We start from the raw sequence: 16,264 nt of genomic DNA, 5'->3' as shown, positions 1-16,264 counted from the left end.
TTAACCCCTAAATACAGCCAAGAAACAAAGCCTCCTTTTTCAGCAGCATTTGACAGAGCAAGCTGAAACCTTCATATGAGCAGTCTGATTTCTCATACTTGTCTCCTTAAGAGGGAGATCCAGTTTTCAGTCTTCGGTCATACATGAAATCTTCACACTTTAGTGAGTGCTGGGGACACAAATCGGAGTCAAACTTGCGTTTGCATACAAGTATACAAACCAAGGCCACGCACACGGCGCCCAGGCTGCCTGTGCTGGAGGGGTGTCTTCCCCTCCTCTCCTGCTCCAGCGCAGCAGCAAAAAGGTACTTTCAGTTGAAAAGGAAGTTGTAAGAGATCCATCAGAATTATAGCTGACTCCTGTTCTTCAACTAGGAAAGGTAGTTAAAGCATTTCCAAAGGAAAAAGAGAAAAATTCACCAATAAAAATCCTGGTTTTGACAAAATTATTCCAACACTGGTTGAAAAAAAAACCCAAACCTACAAACTAGCCTGAAATTTTTCAAACACTAAGTTTTCTTTCACTTTAGCACTTCTTTGCTGAAAAGTAATTACATTTTTAAGCTAGCCAGGCTTTGATTTTTCAGCAATAACATTTTTTGACAGCAATCAATAGGAAGTAATCATCATTTTAAGTTTAAAAATAAAAATTACTTTAAAATATTTCCCAGTCTAATTTCCTGAGACTGACAGCAAACGTACCAATATTATTGTTGCTGTATCACTATGAGAGGTTTGTTTTAAGAAGTCAGAGATGATCTTGCTTGTGAAAATCAACTTTTAATCATCTTTCTCTATTTCTTCCTAATGTATTACAGCACATTGCTAAGCATATGTAAGGTTTTTCTTAGTGTTTCTCATAACTGCAGCCAACTGAGTAAAACCAAACTGTGTTTAGGATTAGCCAGTTAAAATATTCAGCGGTTAGGGAAAACAGTGATGCCAGCACAAGGGGGAACCTGTATTTGCTAAGCTCTTTTCTTCTAAGACCATGCCAAAGCATTGACCAACTACTGGGTAGTATTTTGAAGCACCATTGTTAGACCACCCTTGCTAAGCAGCTGGTTTTTGGTAAACATTTGAGTGGGCACTTAAGGCAGGTTTCATTCCAGCTTTTAAAAAGTGTTTCATTAAAACAGATAGGATTTAAATAAATGAAATCATCCCAAAGGACATCTGGACATCTGTTATGTACCAAAGTAAATTTCTATTTAGCTAAATCCTGAGGCTTTATCTATCAGATGGATAATCTTAGTCATTTATATTCCCTTACCAGTCCTCCCCCCATCATTCAGCACGTGCCAGTCTTGAATGTACATTCTCAAAGTACCCCTGCATATCTACAAAGAAAGGACTGTAAGAGAAAGAGACTAATGGCCCAGATCCTTGAAGGTATTTAACCTTCTAACCCCCTTAAAAATCTGTAGCTTTTAAATACCAACAGACCCCTAGAAAGCTGATTAGTCATAGGCATATTGTGTGACCTTGGTCCAAACAGGGCTGGAAGACTGGATTCCTAAGATATTAGACCATATTTTGGCTGCTTGTTTCACTGTTTTTATTCTCACTCAGCACAATACTCTGCACCTGCCACAGGTATTTAAATTAGATAGCCCTAAAACACACACCAACATGGTGGTGGTTCATGCTAACCACCACATAAAGCAGTATGCCGTTCCTATCGTCCATCAGGGCTAGCAAGCAGGTACAGCAAGTCTCGTGTTGCAGGATACAGAATTGTTTTGTGCATAAACAGAAGATATTTGTCTGAGGATTTTCCAAAATCCAGAAGCACCAGACCATGGTCCAAAGAAGCTAGATAGCAGGTAACTGCTACAAGCAGTTGCGCAGCACTCAGATCAGTAGCAGTCTGCCTTTTATGCCCACTTTGTAGATATCAAAGCTCTCGATTAATTGTGCTCTTACGCCTTGACTGCCCACGTACATCTGTTGCTCTGCAAACTTCCTTGAACTGTACTGGAATTAGTTCTCATGGTTCCTTCCTTCAGATATCAGGGCAATAAAACCCATTTGAGTTACCTCTTGGGTGTTCCTCTGAAGACTGAGCCGAGGACTTCCAGAACTACAACAACTTCCAGATACAGGTTGAAGCAAGAATCAGAAACTAAGGGCTACCCTCACTGGCTGACACGGAGGGGGAAGCTATATCAACAAGCAGAGTATTGTACCAGCAGATGCCGTGGTGAACTGACTGAAGGTGTAAATATTTTTTCCATTTCCATGGGACTTATGGCTGACAAACCAAACAAGGGAAATGCTGCAGTTTTTTTCAGTAAGAACTATTAACAGCGAGGTTCCTTTTGGAGGTATGTCACTTTGTCTCAATTACCAAGAGTTTGGATAAACTGTTGCAGAAATCACCAAACTATCCTAATCTATTCTTTTGTGTGTGAGAAGAAACACACATTCTATCTGAAAGGTATCAAGAAAAAACAAATTTTGTTAATGAAACATTTCCCTCCCCCCACTTAAATTAAATTTCACCTATTAAATGCAAGATGGTGCTGAAGCATGTAATAATATGTCATTTACCCACATCCCATTCCTCTCTTGCACAGTGATTGTGTTTGAGGTCATTACTGACATTGAAAATCATTCATGAGTTAGATAATTGGGCCTCAAGTGCTACAAAAATAATTTAAACTTGGCAATTGTTAATAAATAAGAAGTCCTACAGCTTGTTTAATCCTTGGAACCATCCAACAGGCTGAGTCACTTGTCCTTATTTCTAATGTTATTAAAGATGTAAGCTTTGCAATAGTAGGTTACCACATTAATGTATGGTCATTTACGTTTCAAAGTGGAAAATGAGAGAGTTGGCATTCGGGAACACCAGCCATGACAATTTTTAAATCAAGACAAGATTTACTAAACATGTCCATAACACTGTAACGGGGCCCATTTTATAAGCCACAGAGGGAATATTTTCACAGCCCTCCTCTGGATGATTTATCCAAGCATGTTAGTCAACAGACTTTCAGGCGATCACCTTTCACTTGGGGGTATTTTGTTGGACCTCTTCCTTAGTTTTAGCCGGGGAGGGGGGTCTGGACAGGATGGCATGATCATTGCAAATACAGCAGCCTGATATTCAGATGTTCACAGCTTGGATAAACACAGTCCACCATGGGATGACATTAATAAAAGGGTGCATTTTTAGAGTAGGAAAGGAACACTTTCTTCAGATTGTAAGTTCAAAGCCTTTGAACCATCTGCACACTCCAAACAAGACTTCTTCGCAATTAAATTATCAGCCTCAAACAGGGTTTATTCCACCTCCATACAATATCCAGGCTTAATGAACCTATGGATCTTTTCTGATGACCTAGTATTTCTTTCCTGTTTTTAGGCAGTTGAATGAAATTGTTTATCATCTGTGGAAAAAAATCTCTCATCGAAACGCTCCACTCTACTCCAATCTGAAGAAATTTTCCTCTTTTTTTTGTGTCTAGTTTTACTGTGCACTTTATTTCTAAGCTCAGTCCAAAAGTGGGTATTATTTATAGGAACAGCACTTTGGATAGTTTATAAAGGGTTAATACAATGTCACTACATGTGTTAATACTCTCTTAATTGGCAGTTGTGGTCCTACACATGATTTATAATATCTTAACCATCTTTAACACCTATAAACCATGCATGCAAGTGCTATTTAACATTTGTTAGCCCTGCATAAATTACATATAACTATACTCTTAATATGAAATATGATCGGTTTCACTCTAAATGTGTAACTTTCATTATACATTCTTCTTCTATACACAACACATGGAAAGTGCTTAAGCATAGCAAAGCACTCTTGGATAGTAAGGAGAAAACTCAAAACATTATGAATCTGAAGAAGCATAAGTTCTGAGATGCAACTCTGGGACAAGAACAGAGGGCAGAGTGGGAAAACTAGAAATAAGAAAAGAGGCTCAGCTTTCTGAAGACCTGTATTTAAAGGATCAAGGTTCCTAAAAGTTGGCTTTTCTGGTCCTCAGCTTTGGAAAGAGCTAAAAAATGAACTATCTTGCATGGAAGAAAAAAACTGTGACACTTCCCCTTGCCCCCCCAATCTTCCCTGAAAATTTATCCTTAAAAAAAATACATAGAATAAAAGAGTAGCTCTCAATAAAAAGTAGTTTTTTATCAAAAATTGAAACAAGCACAATGAAGAAAATCCTCTGATTTGTATTAAAGAAAAAAGGTATGTTTCATGTGGGTAAAATGGGAAAGCTGGATGGAAATAGGTAACTATCATCAGATGAAAATGAGGTAAGGTTTATTTGGGTGCTTGATGCCTAAGTCAACCTAATACTTCAGCTATTCTCAAAAGCTGGCACCTTCCTGGGAGATGCTTGATAATCTCTTTGCAGTTTTCCTAATATTAAGAAGTGACTGTAAGGAAACAGTGTGTGTTTACCTTTTATCTCCTCTTTTTAGTGTTAAAAATGTGCAAAACTAACCAGTTAAAAAAAAAAAAAAAGAGACATTCTTTATCCACCCAGCAGCATGACAACTGGTTAGATGCAATATAAACTCTCATGTTGTCCCACTAACATGCTTTATTCCAGGGCTGGAAATGAGAGCTGGGAAGACTGTTCCATCTCCAATGCACAAATCAACCCTTTGGCTCAGTCACTGAAAAGGCCAATGAGGCTACTTAGCAGCGTCAGTTGTGACGGTGGTTTTGCAACTTGTGCATCTGTTCAGTACACCCTGAAGGAGCGTGGCCAGCTAATTCCCACACTAAGCATCCAACTGCCACTAGCCAACCTTGGCTGGAATCAGAGCAGCTTGGATTCAAACCAATGACCTCCAGTGAAAGGCTGTGTCAATGCAATCACCAGGTACTACTGAGGCAGAGAGATGTTTAATTAAAATAACAAGGATTAACACAGGACTGACCACGCAGCTCAGAAAGAGACTGTTGCAGGCACAAGCCACGTCCATGTTCTTGGGGATGACACGTTTAAGTAAATTTTTTCCCAGCTATGGCACTCAGGGGGAGGAGGTACACCTCATCAGGCAGGGGCTGTTGGACCTTACTCCCCATGGAAGTTCCTGACACCTCCCATTAGCCTGTTTAGTTCTCTGGTAAACACCTTCAAGTCATTTTGTTTTAAATCAGTTTAAAGCTTGCAAATTCTATAGGCTAAAAAAGTGTATAAATTCTCTAAGCTAATATATCACATTTGGAATGAAACAGATGTGTACTACTAATGCGTCTACAGAGATACACAGGAGTCTATGTATGTAAATGGGTATACGTATTTCATGAACTAGATGGCACATCTAATCTTGCTTACCATGCACTGTGTACAATGCCTCTGAAGCAAGGAGGACTGCAGCCATCCGCACAAAGTTAACTGGCAAGCCTTTCACAACACGGCCTCTTTCAATGCAATATACAGGCAAAAGTAATTAGGGGGCACAATTTAGTGATTTCTTCTGAAGTATCTATACTGAGTTTTGAAATGTATCTGCAAATGAGTTCCAGTTAATAACGAGATGGAAACTGGACTCCGGCTGCCTCAATTACTTTAGGAGAGTTTACTGGAAAAACGAGCATTCAGGGTGGTCACGGTGGCTGGTGCAGGAGGACAGAGAGACAGAGACAAGCAGACAGAGCGCACACACAAGCATTTCAGGGACAGCACAGGCCCAACCCAGCCAAAATCTGCTTCTGCAGTCTCTGACCCCCAAAGACTCCTAAACCTCCTCCGTTTGTCTGTTATGAAGGGCTGTCACAATTCGGTAAAATGACAGCCAGTCTCATCAACGACAGAGCGTGCTGAGGAGGACACAAATAGCCACAAATAGCTCAAAAATTGCATCAGCCTTATTCTTTGGGATTGTAAGGAAAAATAATTTTGCTTTTATTGCATTTTGGGTGTCATGCATTTGAAGATCCCCTAAAAGCAACACAGCTTTTCCAGTTCAACAACCTGCATAGATTAAAGCATGCATTAAAATGCTTTCATGGGATTAGATTTAAGCATATACATAAATGTGTTGCTGAACTAAAGTAATATTGGGATGACTGGATTAATCTTTATTTTTTTAAGAGGAAACTTTTGCTTGTTAAATGAAAAAAATGCGCCTATACGGAAACAGTTGATCCCAATCCCCAAGATAAAGCTTATTTATGGCACCCTCAAAGTGCCAGGACAAATACAAGGGGGGGAAAAAAAACACTCTTAAATGGCAAGAGTGAGCTCTTTATCTTCAGTTATCCAAATAACTGTAACACTAATGAAACAATCACATCCATATTAAAGCTTTTTCCCACTGAGGCACAAAGTAAAATGAGTTCCTTTGCTGAGAGGCAACACAGAGCATTTGAACCCCACTTTGGGGATTTGCGTCATCAGGAAGCTTAAGTTTTATTTCTGACAATCTTCTACGACAGTGAAATTAAAACACTAATAACAGTATAATTTATCACAGTTATTTGTATTATGTAGCCTTGGAGGCATCCTCCCTAAGAGGTGTATTAGCACAGCTGAAGTGATAAAAAGTCACATCCCTCAACCATATTCTGTAGCTAGTAAAACTCTCTAGAATACACCAGGTAATAAAGGCACAAAAGAAAGCACCCGGTTTTACTACTCTGTTTGTACAGCAACTAGCTTAACTTTTGGCACATCCTAACCTCATTACTACATGTTAACTCATGGTGGGCACTTCTGCAGGGATAACAGTCTTCAGTAAAGAGAAATGGGAACCAGCCAACAATAACAATTCTAGTCACAGGATTAAACACTATGAACTTAGGGTAGGTTTTCAGAAAAATGACAGCATGTTTCATCATATCATCTTGAACACGACTGACTGACTTTTGTTAAGATTCCGCTCCAGTGGAATGCTTTGATAATAAGGCCTACTTCAAGTCAATTTATCTGGACTATATTCACTTGTCTCTTTTTAATCTGGTCTCATTCACCAAGGCTGAAATAGATACATGATTTAGAAATCAAATGCTGCAAATAAAGCTAGTAGGCACCTTCGTTTCAAGGGCTACTGAACTCAGACCTTGGGTTTTCCTTTTTTCCCCACACACACACTGCTAGTAAGCTATGAATAAATTAGCAGTTGGAGTGTAATGGCTGGAGCAACTTCATTAATATATTGTCATCCTGTGCAGACGTGCAACTTCTGACCTTGAGGCTCTAATGTCCTGTGAACTGTTGATGGCAATGTATACATTCAAGTTCTCATCTTCAACACTACACTCTAAGTATTTAATCGTCAACAATTCATGGCCACCAGAGAGAGCATAAAATAAAACATTTTCTGAATTAGAATGTGCTTCTAAACTGTCCTTGGATTATCATAAATGTATTGGCTGTTTTAACGCAGCACATACAATCAGCAGCACTTTTCTCCTACCTGTATGCACAGTATCATATATACAGGTATGAAAATAAAAGAACTCAGCAGCTAAACAAAGATCCAGAAGTAAGATGGCACTCTCCATTTCACAGATGAAGAATGGAGACATCAAAGGATTGGCATGCCCTAAGTCTCAGAAACAGACTTTGAATTAAACCTGTACCTTTCTGGATGCCATCCATGGTTTACCGACATCTACCTTCTTACAGTCTAACAACCCAAGCTCCCAAGCTGTGAGCAAACAAAAAAACTGCAGGCTAAGGCTACGCTCCCTACTCATGCTCTGCATTAAACGCTGTAGGTTGAGAGCTACATTAACCACAGAAGAAGGAGGTGCACAGTGACAGGATGAGAGGCAATGAAAACAAGTCACAACACAGGAAATGACAATTAGATATAAGGAAGTTTGTTTGCATCATGGGACAGCTGCACATTTGAACAGGTTGCCCAGAGAGGTGGTGGAATCTCCACCCTCGAAGATAGTCAAAACTAGAATGGACAAGGTCCTGAGTAACCTGCTTTACCTGAACCTGCTTTGAGCAGTAGGGTTTGGACTAGGGAGGTCCAGAGGTCCTTTCCAGTGCCAATTATTCTACAAAAGGAAACTAAGCACCTGAAATATTAAAAATGAATTACGTACATACCTTAATGCTTTTGTAAAATTCTAACAGGAGCCAGTCAGCATTTTCAGCAAACGAACACTTCTGTAAATCAGGACTGAAGTTCCTCGTATGAAGTTCTCACATTAAAGGACAGGTTTTCAAATGTGCAGTACCCATAACTAGAGTCTGAAATGCAAAAAGAAAACTCTCAGCACTCAGTAAGTTGCATTCTTTCAAAACTCAGAATGACAGTATGGGTGAATAAACAGGATATGAACTCTTCAGAAATGTACCACAGCTAATTCTCATTTCATTGAAAGATTCCAATTGATTTTAATTGGATCTTCACATAATCTCTACCCAAATTTATTCAAAATAGGAAGTCTCCCCAAAATAGTTTTTTTTTTTTTTAAATCAATGTTTATTCCATCCTACATATACAGCACAACCCAGACCACCATAAGCATGAATCTTTGCTAATATTTTTGTTTGTTCTGGAGTTCAGAAAGGCTTTCTTGAGTTCTCCCTGGTGACGCCCTACTGCCTACGCACCTTAAACCCTGTTCAGAAGAAGTTTCCAATCTATTTAGCAGATGCACGACCCAGAAGTTTGGCTGAGTAGAGGCCTATTATAAGGACTTGGATTGACTGTAAACTCCATTGCTGCTAGCACTAGGTTGTTTTCTAACTAGAATCAACAGGAGTAGGAAAAGACTGGCCTCCAACTAACTATAGATTGAAATTTACGTAGGCCTTAGAGATTCATTCACATTGCAGGCAGTTTGCAGAACTGTCCTTAAAAGACAAGAGAGGGGGCAGACTTCTAAATAAGATTTGAAAAAAAAAAAAGACCTACTCCTACAAACCAATTCTTATCACCTGCTCAATTCCGGCTTTGGGTGCAGAGACCACAGTGGAGGCATCTTTTACAATTCTCCCATGATCACACTTTCAAGAATCAAACATAGCATGAAATTTATGTTTCCTTCACCTCTAAGCATTTCAAGCCTGAGCAAAAGTAATTTCCTTTCTTATTCCTCGATTTTACCAGGAAATACTGGAATTGGTAGCCTGTAGCTGTTCCCCTTCTGAAATATTAGTAGAAGCCACTGGGATTCAGCAGCTGCTGCTGGTCATTTTTCCTGCATCGCTTTCCATTTCTTCTCCTTCTCTTTCCTTGTTGTACAGTGGAGTGCAACGAGAGCTGAAGGAGTCTGTGGAGTGGCAACTTTCTGATCCTGCTCTCTGTACCCACTAATGTCATCATGACAGGAATACCTGCTTGTCAAAGTTCACAATCATGTTGCCCTAACATCACTCATTTTGTCTTGACCAGAGCACTTGTAGGTGTCCTACTGGAAATGCTTCTGGCTATGGAAGAATATTGCTATTCATTTTATTCACAGATTACAGTGCAGGCTAGAGGTTTCAACAGAGAGCAAAGCCTCACAGATGGTACAACACTGTATCAACACGTATGTAAGCATACCAGGCTGCAGAATACTTTCTCTTTACATTAATATTTGCCTGATACTTAAATATAGTATTATGTATCGTTTGCATTACAGTGGCATTTCGAAGTCACCATCATTAACAAGGGAACCAGGTGATGTGCAGACAAGATTAAAAGATAGCATTGTTCAAGGAACTAATAATGTAAACAACAAAAAAACAACAACTAAGAAGTCATAAAAAAAGGAAGCGGTAAGAAGTGGTAAAAAAAACAGACAAATTAGTAACTACAGAAAAGTAGGAAATGGCACTGATCATCACAAAAGCTTCAGAGTTCAAAAATGTAACCTATTTATATATTTTGTGCAAGGGAAAGAGAGAAAAAGGGGTCTCAGGAAAAACAAGGGATCCTTCTTAAAAATGAAAATATTTAAAATCCTATGTCTTATGTCAGGGATTCACCTGGGAAAACAAAAGTATCATTCAGCAAGTCCTGGAAATGTATCTTTCATGTTCTTCCCTACTTACATTTCCCTTCCCTTTAACACTACTAACTAGTGAAACTCACTGCCACAGGATTCATTAACCTACAAACTGAGATTAAAAAAAATTCATAAAAACTCATAGGGATTAGCAGTATCTTCAAATTAGTAAGGAGTAGAACAATCACCAATTATTTTGAAAGAGGACTAAACCGTAGGTACACCATCCTCTTATTAATGCTCAGAGGAATACTTCCTAGTGGAGAGAATTATCCTTAATCTCTGTTGCAACATCTATTACACCTTGGTCTAAAGGAGTTACTACTACCCGCTGCTGGAAGAGGATATAGAAATGACAGGACCATTTGTGTTATTCATATGGAAAATATTATCTGACACCTTTCTGGAGCATCATGTTAAAGAGGTAGTACATTTTAGCACCAATAATCTTCCAGTAAGAGTGCCCTTCCCTAACGCTAGTTAAATATAACAAAAGGTTAACCTGAGGGCTTTATATGACAAGCAAGATCAAAAAGACAAAAATTCTCTCAAATTTCCTTACCACAAGTTTATTCTGCTTGCACCCTTAAGTCACTACAAATGGGGAAGCAAGAAAAGCTCTGAAAGTTTGGGCAGTAGGCATGAACGTGAAAAAAATACCAAATGCATCAACAGGAAAACTTTGCTTTACTGCTCCTCACTATTGTAGCTTGATCAGAGAGGTTAAAGCCTTGTCCAGAACACACTCTCCAACTGCTGAACACCCTTAACACCGATTGACATCAAGGGCAGCTAATGACACTCAGCCCCCCACAAAACCAAGCCTTACTTCCCCACAGCAGGGAAGCCTCAAGCCAAGGAAGCCTCTTCTACAAGCACAGATTACACCTGAAATAAACTGAACACCTTGCATAGGAGAGAGACTTAACATAGCAGGTTTTCAGTGTAAAGACAACTCACAATGCTACAGCAGTTCATAGGGCCTTACTGTAAATCCCATGGATGTCATGAGACCAAAAATGAAAATGAGACCTAATGTTGATTTGCAGAACCATTAATCTTGAATATCTGGACGTTGCTATTAAAAATGGAATGTATTTACAGGCAACTCAGGACAAATTATGATTTGAGTTACGCAGGAATAAATCCAGAGTGGCTCAAGACACAAACACGCCTCCCCCCACCCCCATGCATTCAAAAGAGCTGTGGAAAAACTCACTCTGCTTAGAAATAAACTCTTCTCATTTTGCCACAGGCTTTCCAGTATTTCTCACTCTCATTACGAAGGACACTGGCATAAAAACAAGATCTTCAGAGTTCCTCAGCTCCTGCTGCTTATTGCCCACCTGCAGTCAGAATTTCTCTGGTGGAGACATCACCATCACTGCCACAGCAGCAGCCAGGGGTAGTTTTGCAGTCAGGATTATCCTTGCTCTGAGACCTCTGGTTACTATTTGTCTTTTACGACATTTCTGGATACAGCCTTCTTAGATATCTGTAACTGTAAGAACCAAATAACAGCGTACATGCTGCAAGCTTGCAGCAAGACTACCTACTGATCCGGTCCTAGCAACTTCTCCTAAGTTAGGCAAGTTTTGGTCAGGACAGTTACTTTGACACAGGGCCCATCTAAAACATCGACAGCTGCTGGCAGTCTCTCACTAGCAGTTAGATTTTTACTACATTTGGCTCTGCTGTTAGAAGGCCCAGGCACAGCACAGTTCTTATCAGAATCCTCTAAGACACAGCTCTGAAGCACTGGCCCTGGAAAACAAAACCTGCACCCCTGTCTCCCACTGCCTTACCACGGGCCTTATCATTACCCGTGATAAGACACACTGGCTTTTCATCCCCCTCCACGGAGTCAGCCTGTACTTGCTACAAGACAACTAGCTGCAAACCAGATAACTGGGTTTCAGGCTAGCATTTTTCTTATGACTACTTCAGGAAATTTATATAAAAAATAGGCATACATATATATATACACACATACACACACTAGTAAGACTCAGAGTAAAGAACCGCAAACAGATTTTCAAATGCAACTGTTTAATCATTAAACAGTGGAAAAATCAAAGTATTTTCAAATCTAAAGAGTACAGAAAAATAGGGATAAAGCCATTAAAAAACTTATTAGCAAAACAAAGGGAGTCTTAAAGTACCAGCAATGCTCGTCCCTGCTATCTACATGGTTGCCAGAGGAAATGCTGTTATTTAAAAAATGGTGGGTAATTGTCTGTACAATTTCATCCTCCAGGACTCAGACTACGCTAAACCACAAAGACTTGGTTGTACAGAAATGTATTGTAGTTGAAAAATACTTTCCCTTTAGTATTCTGCTCTGTATACTCATTTTGAGTAAAAGCAAGCAATCACACAGTCTAGGAGACTGTCACTGATGAACCCTGAAATAGCCGTTTAGCAGAAACTACAAGCAGAAGCAAAAAATAAAGGTCATTTATTTAATTTAGAAATTCACCTCGCTCCTTACATTGAACTAAATACGTTATAAGAGAGAAAATTAATTGAAGTTGATGCACATCCTGCCAACCAGGACAAAGAAATCTTTTATTTGCGTCTAACCTTTTTTATTTTCATGACAATGTCTGCATTTTCTCACTTTAAAACACAAACAAGTCAATGTAAGCATGGCTGGAAGGCTAAGATGATTATAGGATAATTTGTGTTTGCAAGACCAAACAAAATCAATTGCAATTGTTTAGGAACCAAGCATATGAAATGGTGGTGAAAAGATATTTGCTGGACTTTTACAAAATGGCTTTTTTAAATTCCAGTAACAATAAGGGGTAGACTGGCAAAAACCCTTAGAAACTATTTTAGAAATGTATACACTATCCTACCCACAGTGGTAAAGGAGGGAGTCATCTGCATCTGCTACAGATGGATCTTGACAACACTTAAGTAACAAAAAAGAAAAAGCCAACCCCCCCTAAAAAAACAATGAGAGAAAGAGAGAAAGAGAGAGAGAAAGAGACACACGGACAGACAGGCTGGTTCAGGAAATCAATCTAATTCTCTGTTATGCCAGATTAAATACAGACTTACTCAATTAACTTCAGATTAATTATGCCTTTCAGGTAAACACGACACCTGTCACCTTGGAAGACACACGCAGTATTGAATCAGCTGGTTCTCACTGCAGACACGACCTCTTGTTCATGGGCTGAACAGCCCAGAGCTGCTACCCGCATCTGCAACACACGTAGCAGCCTCCCCGGCCTGGATGCACACAGCCGAACCGGGGACACCCGCGCCCTGGCTGGACACACACAGCTGAACCGGGGACACCCGCGCCCTGGCTGGACACACACAGCTGAACCGGGGACACCCGCGCCCTGGCTGGACACACAACAGCAGCAAAACAACACAGTCATTCAGTCTCCTACTATAACCACAGACACTTGCTTACTGCACCATTGTATAGTGGAAATCTGATTTTCAGAAAGATTCATCATTTTCCAGAGCTCTGGGAAGCCTCTGTTCATCGACGATATATAAACGCATGACAAGAGACAACACAGGGCTGAGGGACAACACTCTCCTGTTGTGTGTGTAAAACTCTTCTTGAGGCATGGCTGACCCATGCTAAAAGAGCAGAACAGAGAGAGACTTAAGCCAGCCATTAAATAATTCTTGCCCGAATTCGAAGCAGTGGAGTCTTGTCAGCACAGCACTGTGTCCACATTAATTAGCTTTGCCGAGTGGTAGAGCTAATTAGCCCTACCCTTACCACTACTACACTCACTGTTTTTAGACAAATCAGCTTGCTCTGACTTGCTTCGCACAGTGAGGGTACAACCTGCAAGCCACTTGCCCTAGCAGAGTTTGAAACGTGCAAAGAAAACTGCCCGCAGGGATTCACGTAGTGTCCTTTTTAGCACTGACAGGACAGCGATTACTAGATTTCAACCAGTAGGGACAAACAGGAGAACTATCCTAGCAGTTTCTAGTCGCAAATATTAATTCAAATTTCAGCCATTTTTAGCATATCCTCTTCTCTCACCCTCACCTCTGCTTCTTTCTCGCTGACTGTTCATGCTGCTTAGCCCGGGTGTTCTTTGCAAGTCTCAGAGTTGCTCTGCTGGACAGACGAAAGGTTCATTTGCATGCCTGTAGCAGCTCTAGTGGAATTAATATTGGTCTCATTATCTTAGCTTAGGATGTACAAGCCACTGGTTTTGCAATGCATACTGATGCAATAAAGTCAGAAGAAGAAAGATAGCTATTTTCATTATGAATGATTCTGTAAGAAATGGCAAAGCGTTGAAGAAACCCTAGAAAAGAGAGTGTTAACCTGGAGTAATACCTTGAAAACTAATAGCACCTAATGCAATTTATTAAAAGAGATCTGTTAAAGCATCCAGTCTATGCCACAGTAGTTTTAATTAAAATATGAAAGAGAAGTGAAATCATTTATCCAAATCACCCCTTTTAAAGGTAGTGGATTTGGATGAAATAGGGCCCAGCATTGAAATATCCATTTCCGTGCATCTGCAGTATGGTCATTACCAACTCCAAGACTTAAAAATTCAAGAGACGACTTAAAAAAGGACTTATTGGTTGCCACTGTTTAATGAGCCTTTAGGATTCAGTTAAGTCAGCTTTTTCAAACTTTTCTCCTACAATTACATAGAAAAAATCACTATCTTGAGGGGAGGGGAAAAGATAATTTTAAAATACATCAAGTAGTTTAGCAGTTTGGACATTAAGAAAACTACTGAATATCACAACACTTCGCTGTGACAGAGCAAGTTGTCAGCAGTGAACTCCCGAAGGAGAGGGAAGGGGAGGTTTAATACGTGAAGCTCAGCAGTAAGACCATGACACCGCTCTGCTTCACAAAGCGTCTATGGATATCACCGTATGCAGCACCATGCCCTCAAACAAAGGCCCCTACAATCTGAGATAAAATAGTACTTCTATTTCATTGGTGTCGTAAGTAGGTTTTTATTCTCTACGCGGAGGGACGCCTCAAGAAAAGCTAATAAAGCCAAACACTACTAACTTACAATGAATCTAGGTTTTCCCCATCCACTAGCTATGAAGCTACCTCTTGAGACCGTTTGGCGTAAAATTATAAGGCCTGATTCACAGCACATTCAAATCAGTAATTCTCTTCATTGATACCAATGGATCTAGACCAATCCCATCAGCATGCTAATATCTAACAAGGTAGGATTTAGAGCTGACTGCACAACTAAGAAATGTACCAATTGTTTAAAGACTGAGGAGGGAAACGTCAGATAAATATTTGCCAAATCATACTGGTCCATCTGTTACAGAATTTTCCATGTAACAGCAGAAAGAAATTAATTATATCTAATTCCTATATAGAAATATTCTAAATTGTGGATCCCAGCTCTTCTTACAAAGAAGTCCAGCATCATTACCTCTGTCATCCAAGTACAAACACTGTGGTGCAAGTGGAAGAGTCTTCACAAGCCCTAACACTAAGGTCATAAGGCGCCTAAATTAGGAGTTTTGTCTCCCAGTGTAGTCAGTGAAAGGAGTGACAGGCTACTCCAGAGGCAATTCGCAACTCAGCCTTTTTTCAGAGGCTGTAAGTTAGAGAAAGAGCTTCCTATCACTAGTTGATGGTGCCCAAAATTAAGTGACGTGAGTGCCCCCATAAAATGACTTCCTCAAGTCATCTAGCAGGGCGCTGACAGAATCAGCAACAAAATTCAGGATTTTTGAGTCACAGACCTCAGTATGTCCACAGGACTAAATCGTGTGTTTGGGTTACATTAAGTCAGATACCAATTTTTCATGCAACTTCAGTCATCTCAATTCCAAATTCCACTGATGTGCGTTAGATCAAAATGAGTTTGAATTTAACAACATTCAGATTTCAGTAACATTGGAACTGCATCACTTCTTCTTCTTTCTTTTCTCAATATACTTTTTGCCTCAGAATTAACTGTTTGTTCCCTATTCTCCTTTAAAAGAATAAGAAGCATCCATCTTTCCCACTACATTCCTGCTCCACTTTCTCTGAAAGTTTGACTCACCATATATACCTTCCTTCAAATATCTTCCACCCTCTGAATCTGTTTGGATTTCTCAATATGAGAAGATGATTTTGAACAAAACAATGCAGTGCTCAAAATACTAAATCCCACGAGGACTTTTATTCCTAGAAAGATAACCCTACCGAGGAGCAAATTCTTTCAAACTAGCAAGGCATTCCAATGTTGTTGGGCAATGACAGTGTTAAAGCTAAAGCATCATGATTTTACACAGAAAGTTCCACACCTGTTTTTAAGTATTTGGCAGATTTTTTTTTTACATAGTAGAGAGCTTTCTCCCA

This window comes from Apteryx mantelli, chromosome 29, assembly GCF_036417845.1.
Source record: "Apteryx mantelli isolate bAptMan1 chromosome 29, bAptMan1.hap1, whole genome shotgun sequence".
Classification (NCBI taxonomy): domain Eukaryota; kingdom Metazoa; phylum Chordata; class Aves; order Apterygiformes; family Apterygidae; genus Apteryx; species Apteryx mantelli.
The sequence above is the reverse complement of the archived record's forward strand: the minus strand, read 5'-3'. Positions refer to the sequence as shown.